Source organism: Zeugodacus cucurbitae, chromosome 2 (assembly GCF_028554725.1).
Source record: "Zeugodacus cucurbitae isolate PBARC_wt_2022May chromosome 2, idZeuCucr1.2, whole genome shotgun sequence".
NCBI lineage: Eukaryota > Metazoa > Arthropoda > Insecta > Diptera > Tephritidae > Zeugodacus > Zeugodacus cucurbitae.
Window position 1 is genome coordinate 45089999 of NC_071667.1, and position 12332 is coordinate 45102330.

Here is a 12332-nt window from a genome sequence, read left to right on the forward strand (position 1 = left end):
AATATTGATAGACATTTGATCTTTAAGTAAAGATGATATGGTAGCAGAATTAAGGGATTTTTCGTTGTCTACTATTACGAGTTTTGGTATTCCGAAGGCTATCATTAACTCTCTTATCGGGTCTTTAATGTGTTCTATTGCTTTGCTTTGGATTATTTTTACTTGTGCGTATTTCGAAAATTTATCAATGGCTGTGAGGATTAGCTTTTTTTCTGTTGTATAAATGTCCATATGTACAATCTCTCCTGGGAATTGAGGAATGGGGGTTTCTTGTATTTGGGGCTTAGGAGGGTGTCTGTCGTATTTCTGTTCATGGCATGTGGAGCATTGTCTGACTGTTTTTTCGATTTTGGAATGCATACTTGGAAAATAAAATGTCTGTAAAATTTGTATTTTGTTTTCGCGACTATTTCTGTGAGCTCTTTGATGTTCTTTAATTATTATTTCTTCTTGTTCTGTTTCTGATGTGACATCTTGGAGTAGAGTTTGTGTGAATCGAATTTTAATATTTGAGAAATGCAGTGGAAATATTTCTTGAATTTTTCCCATTAAACTTTCTGTAGTGTATAGTCCGTTAAGTAATGCTGGGTCAAGGTATTGTTTGAATATGTCTATAATGTCCTGTGTCGAGTAATTTTGTTTTGTAATTGTGTGTCTGTGATAGGATGGAAATGGGATTTGAAATGAATAGCTATCTTCATTCCCTGATAATAAGAAAATTTGGTTTTTAAAAGCATTTATCGGTGCTTCTGTGGCTGGGATGAGGTGATGTGCTGAACTTTCATCACTATGGTCGGTAGTTGTTAGGACATTGATGTCAGTCTGTGGAGGTCTAGAGAGTGCGTCTGCTACGATATTCGTTTTTCCTGGTTTGTATTTCATCTCGTAGTTGTATTCTTCTAAGATACACTTCCATCTCTTCATTTTTCCATTGTGATTTTTATTACTCAATGCAAATGTGAGCGGTTGGTGGTCTGTGAAAATTACAACTTTCGCTGATCCATACAAATAATTTCTAAGTGAGGTGAGAGCCCAAATGATTGCTAGCATTTCTTTTTCATTTGCGGCGTAGCTTTCTTCTGTTTTATTTAATGATCGGGATATGAAAGTTATTGGTTTACTTGCTTGTTCAAGGACTGCTCCTAGAGCATAGTTGGATGCGTCTGTGGTAAGGTGAAATTCCTGTTTGAAATCTGGGTATGATAATATAACTTCTTTTGATATTAGTGATAATTTAATTTTATTGAAAGCTTCTAATGCACTCTTATCGAACACAACTAGCTTTTTGCTTGAGGCATTTTTGGACACTCGTCCATCTTCCCCTCTCAAAAGCGAGGTCAGAGGTTTCGCTAGTTTGGCGTAATCTCTGATGAAGCGTCGATAGTAACCTGATAGACCAAGAAAAGACCTTAAGTCTTTCAACGTTCTTGGACATGGAAATTTTTGAATTGATTTTACTTTGGCAGGATTAGTTTTTATGCCTGTTTGGGATATTATGAAACCTAAGAATTCGACTTCTTTTCTAAAAAACTCACATTTGTCTAGTTGGACCTTCATGTTTGCTTTTTCGAGCGTGTGAAATTTTTTTTCAACATTTTAGAAGTGGCTTTGTTCATCTTTGCCAAAAACTATTATGTCATCTATGTAAACATAACAAATTTTTCCTATATGATTCTTCAAAATATCATCTAATGCTCTTTGGAAAATTGCTGGGGCATTCTTCAGTCCGAAAGGAAGTCGGGTGAATTCGTATTTGCCGTTATTGACTGAAAATGCCGTCTTCTCGATATCGGATTCCTTCAAGGGAATCTGGTGGAAGCCGCTCTTCAAATCAAGAACAGAAAAATATTTATTATTTCCTAGCTGTGAAATTACTTCGTTGATTTCTGGAATGGGGTATCTATCTGCTATTGTTAATGTGTTTAATTTCCTATAGTCAATTACCAATCTGTATTTTTTTTTCCTGATGCATCTAATTTTTTTGGCACAACCCACACAGGTGAGTTGTAGGGTGATCGCGATGGTCTAATGATTCCATCTTTTAATAAGTTTCCTATTTCATTTTGAACAAAATCTCTCATTGCCAAAGGGTATGGATAGTATTTGGTGTATACTGGAGTCTCAGAAGAAGTTCTAATTTCTCCTACTACGGTGGTGGTATAAGTAAGTTTTTCATCTGGTTCGGTAAAAAGATTAGGATATTTTGTAGTTAGATGGTTGATGTACTGTTTTTGTGTAGCTGTCATATGATCAGTCCTTACGTCTATTTTATTAACTGTCGGAGATAATTTTTGTTTAATTTTAATTTTGGTGCCATTACCTAATGTCAGAGTATTGTCATAAGTATTAACGGTGGCACGCATTTCTTTAAGACTATCGTTTCCAATTATGCCGTCGAAAGAATTTAATGTAGGGAAAAGGAAGAATTTCAAATTAGTGTCTTCATTGCCGAATAAATTTATGGTTGTATAGTGAGTAATTTTCATCTGTCCTGCAATAGATTTTGCGAAAAATGGTTCGTCATTTAGTATTTGTTTTGCTAAGTGGCAGGGCTGTATATAATTTTTACTTGAGCCTGTATCGATTAACATTTTTAGAATTTTTCCGTTCTTCGTCTTGAACTCTACGTAAGGCAACGAAGAACTGCTCATTCTAAAAAATTGATATCGATATAATCTTGAGTTTCTGGCATTGAATTTTCTTCTACATAGGTTTGGTCTGGCTGTTCAATTTCGTCAGTAGTCAGTGTATTTTCATATTCTAGAGGAGTGGGTGTCCACTCATATTGGTAGTGTTGGTCTTGTTGTGTATCCTGTTGAGTAGCTGATTCAATATGGAAATTTCTTTGCTGTTTTAGAGGTATTTGTTGGGAAAAATTAGATGGTCTTTTTACGGTGTTATTAATTTGGGGTCTATTCATGTAATTGACTGCTCTTGATGAATGTAAGGAGCGGTCGACATCCATTGGTTCTGGTCGTGGAAATTGAGGTTTGGTAGGTGGTTGGCCAAATGGTTTGTAATTTTGCATATTGCGAAAATTATTTGGAGGAGCTTGATGACGTTGATGATACGTGAAATTTTGTGGAGGCATCTGTGGCCTCGGAATATATGTTAACTGTGGATAAAATACGTTGTTCTGCTTTCTGGGTGGGAGAGGTGGTCGAAAATCTTGATGTTTCCGAATTTGGTTATTATTGATTAGCGCGTAGTGCGAACGATAGTTTTGATTTTCAAGTTTTAAGCATAAGTGAAGTGCTTGAGGGAGATCAACTGGTTCTCTCATACCAAGAAGTCTTGGCAAATCACCTTTTAATCCCCGGATAAATGTATCGAGAGCTTTGTCTCGGTAAGTGCGTGTGAGTAGATGCATAGATTCTGGACCAACTTCCATGCATCCGATTTTGTTCAGAATTAGAGATAAGTGTGAATACACTCTTTGGTAGAATTCCTGTATGGTGTGGTTACCTTGCACCAAAGAAGTCATTTGGTACTCAAGGGTACCTAAATCTCGCTTATCAGCGTAGTGGAGGGTAAGACATCTTGAAATTGCCTTCCAGTCCAATGGCGTGTTATAAGATTCGAGGGCCATATCGGCATTTCCTACGACTTTATTTCTTATAACATTGAGGATGCCGTAATATTTTGGCGTTCCTCTCAGAGGTTCATAGATCTGAAGAATTCGATCTACACTTTTTTTCCAAGAGTTAAACTCTCCTGGATTACCTGAGAAATCTCGAAGGCATCTAACAACGTCTGGTATTTTATCCAGTTCGGTTATATTGTGGGAAAGGTTTGTATCAATGGTTACGTCAGTAATATTTGAAAAATTGGCATTTGGGTTAAGGGCGGATTGGACTATGTTTCGTCCTTCTTGTTTTAATATGTTGTTAACGACTCCAGTTATGATCATGGTTAACTGGTCTATGTTAAAGTTATTGGGAGAGGAAGAAGCTGATTGCTGAGGAGCAGCATTAAGTACAGGAGGTCGGATTAAGTTATTAGGGTTTGACATATTGTTAAGTTTTATATATATATATATATATTAATTGTTCTTTTACTCTGGAGGGTCCCTTTGGTGGTGAATCGCAGAGTTGAACTTGAATTATAAAGAACCGGAGGGTCCCCCCGAAGGTGGTGAATCGCGGCTCTTGATTTTATATTAAGGTTATTGGCTGTACAAGCCTATTTTTATATTTATTTAAAATTTATAATTCTCTGGAGGGTCCCCCCGAAGGTGGTGAATCGCAGAGAATTTTGTTTTTTATAAGCTGGAGGGTCCCCCCGAAGGTGGTGAATCGCAGCTTGATTTTTATTTTTTTATTGGCTGTACAAGCCCGTTATTATGTATTTGTTATAATGTTAATTAGAGTTAGTAAATATACAATTAAAATTTGAAATGTAGATAAATGTTACTAAAAAATTTTTCTTAAAAATTTATTTTTTTTTAATATTTTCTTAAAAATAATGATTTATATGCTTTCTTTCCTTTTGTTAAATCTTACATATGTACGTATTTCTTTACTGTATTTTTCCAATTATTATTTTTGTTTAATTTTTTAAAATGTTTTTATATTTTGAATTCTTAAAAATCTATGTGTTTTTCTTTCTCTCTTTTTATTGATGTAAAAATTCTTTTTCAAATTTTAAGCTTATTAATTTGCTTTCTTCCTTTTTAATTTCTTTATTATATTTTGACGTTTCTTCTTTTTCTTTCATAAAAATTTTTAATTTTAAAATTTTCTTACTTCCTTTTAATTTCTTTATTTTCTTACTTTTAGTTTCTTTTATTTTCTTTCACAATTTTTTTTTTTTAAATTTTTAACTTTTATAATTTCTTTAATCTGTTAATTTCTTTATTTTCTTATTTCTTTTAGTTTCCTTTATTTTCTTTCACATAATTTTTAACTTTCCACTTTAAATATTTTCTTAGCTTCTAATTCTTACTTGTTAGCCTCTTGGCGCCTAGGGTGTCCTCTCTTTTGGTCAGTACCTACTAAAGTTCCCACGGTGCGCACGTTTGGAGGGTGCGTCTTCTTCCTACAGGATCCTGACGCTTGTTGGTTGTTGGACCAGCTCGTCCGGTCAAGTGTTCCTATCCTTCAGCCGTCTTTTCCACGGGTGGTTTATAGTTGCGTTTTCAGCCGTTTTCTTCCTTCGCGGGCGATTTGGTATTTTGCTTTTCGGCCGTTTTCTTCCTTCACGGGCGATTCTTTCAATCAACACATTTGCTTTTTTTTATTACACTTGAGCCAAACTTCAGCTGGTCCCTGCTCGGGCGCCAGTTAAGTTTTTAATTAAACTTTATTTTTTAAAAAAATAGCGGACTTGCGTCCGCTGTTTATTTTATTGATTAAATTGAATTCTTAAACTAAGAACGTCTACTAAGAACTCCAGCTAAAAGCTGTTGTCCATTGAAGACTGTCTACTAAAAGACTAAATACAAAATACTTCCTAAGCTTAAATTAAACCTATGTTATTTGCTGGTCACATTGACGTTTGTCCCCAATTGCCAATATGCTGATGCGGAGTCATCATTTGGGCGGATGCGTGTGCGGAGTCAATAACTGATGCAGCGTCAGCAGTTCATCGATTGCGGGTAAAAGCTATTGACCGATGTTGGTGAATTTCGTAATCAATTGTGTTAACTTATACATAAAAATCAACAACAATAAAGTTAGCACACCACACTGGCGTATACATATAAACTAGGCGTTTTCCTTAAAACTTAGGAAGCGTTATGCTATATCTGTTCTTCAGAATGTGCAGTCATTTTATGGTTAGGAGATATACAATTAGGAATTTTCTAACGTAACTCATCTCATTCTCATTTTAATGTCATAAAATACTGCGAGAAAATCTCAACCCATTTCTGGCTAATAGTTTAACCATTGTGATCTTTTAATTTTTTATTTAATACAGTGATCCCCGCTTAAGTGCCCCTCTTTTAAGTGCCTTTCCCGCTTAAGTGACCATATTTTGCGGCATCGCTGATTTTTCTCTAAATTTAAATATAAAATTCCACGCTTAAGAGCCTCCGCTTAAGTGTTTTTCCCGCTTAAGTGACTGTAATATTTAGGCGACAATGCAATTTTTCTCTTTTAAGTGCCTTTTAATATTTTTGACACTGAAAATTGTTTCGGTCAAGTGGCATCAACACAGGTCGTACTCGAATGTCGTAAACTGAGGACAGCGAGTCGAGTACTTCAAGTCATCAAGACTGAGATATTCGTATGCGAAAGACAGCACGCTAAAGCCGCCTCGCTCTGAGTTGCTGAGTTTATAGTAAGGCTTACTGACATAGTCATCATGCCCGGGCTGATTCCCTCCTTTTAGGGCTAATATTGCAGTTAACGTTGTTGTCGCATATCGCAGTGTCCGTCGTCATAGCTGTCGCAAATTGTTGACTTTTATAGTATTCCATGCGTGTAGCAAATATTTTTCATGAAATACGGACAAGAAGCAAAGTAACAAACCATTGTATGGTACGCATTTGAGTCGCAACGCAAGCGCCTGTTTGCAGCACGCATGCCCTTCGGTTCCACACCAGCCACCATTCTGGTCAATAATTCAAGGAATAATATTAAGATACGCTGGTACGATCAGGTGTACTAACAATGGATGGAGCTATGCATTGCCGAAGCGTAGATGATCATGACGCTGTCGCAGCGCTATAACGAGACCTAGGCAATACGGGCAAGAGTATACGCATAGATGCCAAAATTGGACATCGCCTAACCAGCCTGTGATCCGCAACACGTTTTCATCTAGTCTGTGTGTGTATGTCTTAGACGAAAATAATCACATAATAAGGATCTATAGGCTAGTGTATATTAACCCCGCCGCTTTGCATGCTTGACTTTACATGCGGCAAATTCCTTTGGAATGTCGCTTTCGAGATATTGATTACGCTACTCGCTTTTATACGCATATTTATGTGTTTCATTGGTTGTGGCCATTTCTTTGTCTACGTCTTTCTTGTCTAAAATCTTCAGCAAGGGGAGCCAGAACCCATGATGTTTCTTCAGCATAAAGTCCACTAGAATAACTAAAATCATTATATATAGTATGTGCAAGTTGGGTAGAACCGAGACCGCTGTCAACTAGTTTGGCCACAAAACTACATTATAGTATATCAAGATTTGACATATTAACCGATACACACGATATAAAGGCCATGGGAAGTTTGAAAATCCGTATGTGAGGTGAGGTCCGCCTGAGGGTACATCAGAAATGCTGTATTTGTGCAACGTATTGTTCCGATATCTTCACTTGTGCTTAATTTATATGTTGTGGTATAGTGAAAGTAATCGTGATTGTGACCCTATTTGTAATGTTACCGAATTACCAAATTATTAACCGTATCGTTTCTTTTCGAAATTATCCAAGGCCGCCAATGAATTGTTAATTTCCATATATGTATGTATGTTCTATAAAATATTTGAAAGCTCCCATTTATTTTTTTAAAGATATAAAAACCAATATTTTTTTGAAAAATTGTTTTCAGAGTTTTTGCCCTAAGGCGGCAAACCGAATTCTAGGTGGTAAATTATATTCGCATTACTGGGCACACCCATTTCCTATTATTCACGTATAAAAAAAACTCAATAAGTAAACACCAATTAATGCTTAACAAAATAATTAGTTTCTCTGTTTGCAAGCCGCGCCGCTTGCAACATTTGCAAGTCAATTATAATGCTATTTCGGCTTTGGCCTCACCGACAGGCAGTGATAGACTACAAGAAAAAAAATGTAGTACTGATTATATACGAGGTATGTACATATACGTATGTATGTATATTATATGCATTTATCTAATAATAGGTATTCACAATTCTTGTGCGGCCACTTATTTGTAGTATTTCGGTAAAAGAAAGATTATATTGTATTGTAAAGTTAAAGGTCAGTATTAATTTTTTTGAACAAAGCAAAAAGCACAGACACTTTACCAAATTTGTCGCATTTGTCGATAAAGGTAGATAAAACAGTTTTACGTTCCCACTTTGTGGTAAAGCAATTTATCGACGGAATCAATGATTGCATGAACATTTTCGATCGAAAATCTTTATCGAATTGAAATCGAATTCGCTGCGGATTCAATAATTAGGCCCAATGTTTACAAATGTGCGATTGTGTGTCTATGGTATGTGTCTTGTTGCGTCAAATGATTTACGATGTCGGCGAATGAATTGTCTACTCGTTACACTGCTGTAGCGAGCAACAACAGAATTTCATTGGCATTTAAATACATATATTACTTGTATGTAAGTATGTATTTTTGAAATTCCGGCAACATATGGCTACTCAGTGGGACGTCGCGTAAATTCGGTTACTTGCCTCATATTGTTCCTTTTTTTAGTTTTTGTTGTTATTGCTGCTTTATTTTACAAGCTTGTTGGTTTTGTGGGTCAAAGTGTTCCTTTAACGGCTGTTTTTAATTTTGCACTCCCCTTTCAAACCTTTAATAAAAACAAGTAAGGAATGGCTAAATTCGGGCGCAACCGAACATTTTATACTCTCGCAATTTATTGCTATAGATTTATTAGGATATCACATAATTTGACTCATATATTCGGCAAAGAGTCCAATAGAATAAGGAAAACGATGATTTATGAGAACAATTTCACTAATTTTTCACCCCCAACATCCAAAAGACATCTGAATTACACTAAAATATCCGAGGGATTTACCGATATTTTCGGTGAAAAATTACCATTATGCATTCAGTTCTTCATGTTCGATATCTGGGGCTTTGAAAATTTATAGTCCCATTTCAGCAATGTTTTCACAAGTAGTGCCACAGATCACATACAGTACTTGTGCAAAGTTTTTTCTGCTATCTTCATTGGTTCCTTATGTATATATTATAAAGTCAAGGAATGAGATGGAATTCAAAATTGAGTTATATGGGTTGTGAGCCCATTTTTGATGTGTGTTATCAGGGTGTCAAGAAATATTATATACCCAATTCCATTGAAATTGGTCGAGTAGTTCATGGTTTTTGACACATAAGTGGGATACGCCACGCCCATTTTCCATGTTGTGAAAAAATCTGAGTATTACTTCTTTCTGCAATTTCTCCGGCAAAATTTAGTGTTTCTGAGGATTGCCGTTAGTGAGTTAGCGCACTTTTAGTAATATTCAATCTAACCTTTGAATGGTAGATGGGGGTGGTTATTACCCGATTTCAACTATTTTCATGATGTGTGGTGGAGTACGTAAGGGAACCGACTGCAGAAAGTTTTGTTTATATAGCTGTATAGGTTTGCGAGGTATATACAAAAAACCTATTTCTGGGACTGGCCGGTGTTTGTTTGTGTATAAATACACGAATCTGGGTACGAACGACAAATACCTATTCAATATTCAACCGCTGGTTGGAAATACTAACTGAGTGGACTGCAGAGATAGCGCTGGAATTTCAAGAATTTATTGCCTTTATCTAATGGTCTAGCAATTTGCATTTTCTATATTTTCCATTTATTTGCCAGCACTTAATTAAATGTATTTTTTATACTTTCTATCGCCAACTCATAGAGCAATAAACGCGCAATCATGACAACTCCATTAGACTGCACCAGCAATAAACACAATATCACAACTACAATCAGAGCAACGGCAACAAGAACATGACAAGAACAAGTGAAGCCAAAGTAAGAGCAATTAATGGCGAACATTGCAAAGCGGCGACTGCTGTCATCAGCAGCAATGCAAGCGCTCTTACGAACGACGAAACAGAAGTCACAACAGCGACTGTTACTTCAATAGCAGCGGCAACTGCTCAATCAACATCAGGTTTGCCGGCTGACACAGAAACTGCAACCCGCAGTCGCAGCTTCAACTCCAGCGACAAGAAACACGAGCACAAGTCCGGCACGCACCACCGGTTATGCAATCATCCCGAGTCGTAGCCTCAACAGCAGCAACAGTAGCAGCGTTGGTGTTGGCAACAGCAAGAAAGGCGGAAGCGGCAGTGGTAGTGGCACTGGCGGCACGTTCAACTCAATGGCAACTCGTATATGACAGCTGATAACGCGACGTTGGTGCGCGATTTGACCGATGACGATGGCGAGGATTCGTATACGGCCTTTCAGGAGTACCTGGGGCGCGTAGGGGTGAGTCAAACTACATAATTATTAATATTTTTGCATCTTATACATATATTTGTGGCAAGTAAGCAATGAAATGGGTTTTGCAGCAAAGCAAAATCAGCGCGAATACATAAAGTTGAAAACGCACAATTCCGCAAGTTTTAGATCAGTTCATCCATGTGGGTGCGTTCATGTCGTATTTTCATTTTTGTCATTACCTTCATTAGCTCTTTCGCACATATTTTTTGCAGTAATTTAGCTTCTTACTATTACGCATTGAGTTGTTGTTTGCAGCACAAGTACAATGCTGTTAAAATCCAGACGCGCATGCGCACGAGATTATGCGACGCGTTGTTTGCCATGTTAATATTATTTTTGTTTGCAATCGTAAATACCGAATGTTTAATGGGTACATTACCCTCATGGTGTCGCATGGCAACTAAAACTGCAAGTTGCCTTGATTATGTAAACAAAGCTACATTCATGAAACATATCTAAAGGGTCGATTCGGATGGAATTACGGACATCTATCTATTTTCTGTATATATAAATGCTATTATATAATAAAGTATGAAAAAACATATCAAGTGAACAATATTCGCAATTGAAATTTGTCACATTTCAATTTAATTTATAGAACCCACACAAATATAATAATATTTTAATTATAATAAATAACTGTCATAAGCCCATTTGTGCCAATATACATAGTTTTGTTCTTGTATACGCTTCTAATGTATAATGTAAATTGCCATTGCTCAATTTGTATAGAAAAGTAAAATTTGGTTAAATAAGTTTTATGTGCAATTATTTCCCTTACGTATCCCATTACATACCATAAAAATTGTTATTATGGGATAATATCCACGCACACCTCCCATACAAAGGGTAGGTTGAAAATTACTAAAAGTGCGTTCACTCACTAACGGAAAACGTCATGAACACTAAATTTTACAGAAGAAATGGCAGAGGAGAGCTCCACTCAGATCTTTTAAAAAAATGGAAAATGGGCGTGGCGTCGCCTACTTATGGGTCAAAAACCATATCTCAAAAAATACTAGATTTTGAATTCCATCTGATTCCTGCACTTTATAATATATATACATAAGGAACCAATGAAGGTAGCGGAATAAAACTTTACACAAATACTGTATATCATATATGGCTTCACTTGTGGAAATTTTCGAAATCGAAAACTATAACTTTTCAAGGCTCCGGATATTGTACATGATGAACTCAGTGTAATAATAGTAATTTTTCACCGAAAATATTGACAAATTTCTCAAAGAATTTTTTTCTTCTAATAGTGTGTCTCTAATCCAAAAAATATTAACTATTGGAGTTTATGCCGAATATATGGGTCAAATTGTGTGCTATCTTAATAAAATTACATCAATAAATTGCGAGAATATAGATCAGATCTTTTAAAAAAATGGAAAATGGGCGTGGCGTCGCCTACTTATGGGTCAAAAACCATATCTCAAAAACTACTAGATTTTGAATTCCATCTGATTCCTGCACTTTATAATATATATACATAAGGAACCAATGAAGGTAGCGGAATAAAACTTTACACAAATACTGTATATCATATATGGCTTCACTTGTGGAAATTTTCGAAATCGAAAACTATAACTTTTCAAGGCTCCGGATATTGTACATGATGAACTCAGTGTAATAATAGTAATTTTTCACCGAAAATATTGACAAATTTCTCAAAGAATTTTTTTCTTCTAATAGTGTGTCTCTAATCCAAAAAATATTAACTATTGGAGTTTATGCCGAATATATGGGTCAAATTGTGTGCTATCTTAATAAAATTACATCAATAAATTGCGAGAATATAAAATGATCGGTTACATCCGAACTTAGCAATTCCTTAGTTGTTCATAATGAAAAAGATCAAAACTGAAATCCAACTATTAACAAGTAAGGAAAGGCTAAGTTCGGGTGTAACCGAACATTTTATACTCTCGCAATTTATTGAAGAAATTTTATTAAGATAACGCACAAATTTACCCATATATTCGGCATAAAGTTTAATAGAATAACGAAAGTCATATATAGATATGAGGGCTGAGGTAATTCCTGAACCGATTTCATTCAATTACACCAGCAAGGGACACTATATCCAATACTATACGCTCACTTAATTTTTCTAAGATATATCACATATTAACCAATACATATATGCGTAATAAAGCCCACCGTATTTTTGAAATTTAGGTATATGGGAGCTAGGAG

The 12332-nt window shown here is 35.8% G+C and overlaps 1 protein-coding gene across 8 annotated transcripts in view; it reads left to right on the top strand.

Moving 5' to 3' along the window:
- LOC105212429 (uncharacterized) overlaps positions 1-12332 on the top strand; it is a 442313-nt gene that overhangs the window by 131490 nt on the left and 298491 nt on the right. For all 8 annotated transcript variants that reach the window (XM_054229606.1, XM_054229600.1, XM_054229595.1 and 5 more), the window contains one exon: positions 9535-10112. The gene's annotated coding sequence lies outside the window, so the exon portion shown is untranslated. The remainder of the gene's footprint in view (positions 1-9534; positions 10113-12332) is intronic.